A 518-nucleotide genomic window follows, 5' to 3' on the forward strand; every position below is an offset into this window, starting at 1 on the left:
TCCTGCCTCCGACTCCGACTCCATGGCGATCATCCAACCTTCTTCCGCCCTCCCAGCCGCACCACGCCTTCCTCATGAGGACCCCTCCCTCCCTCCCTCCCTCCTTCCTTCCCTGCCTTTCTTTTGCCTCACGAGCAGGCAAAGACCCCCAGGGTATCAAGGGTGATGACCAAGCTCTCCTCCGAGACCCCCTGAGCCCGAGCCTTGGACACGTACCGCTGTACCTTCTCGAGGAGCTCGATCTCCTGCTCCAAATCCTTGCCTGCCCCCGGATCGATCTGAATGACCACGCGGTAGCAGGCTATCGCGTCCTTGAAGCGGCGGAGGAAGCGCAGGCCGTGTCCTGGGTGCAGGGAGAAGGGGAGGGAGGAAGGGAAGGAGGACGGGAAGGAGGGAAGGAGGGAGGGAGGGAAAGGGGAGGGGAACACTTGTCGGTTGCATGCCCGCTAAGCTTACCCCTACTCATCACCGGATGCCATGGCCTACCACTCTCCCTCCCTCCCTCCCTTCCCCCCTCC

Source organism: Nannochloropsis gaditana, assembly GCF_000240725.1.
Source record: "Nannochloropsis gaditana CCMP526 unplaced genomic scaffold scaffold640, whole genome shotgun sequence".
NCBI classification, from domain to species: Eukaryota; class Eustigmatophyceae; order Eustigmatales; family Monodopsidaceae; genus Microchloropsis; species Microchloropsis gaditana.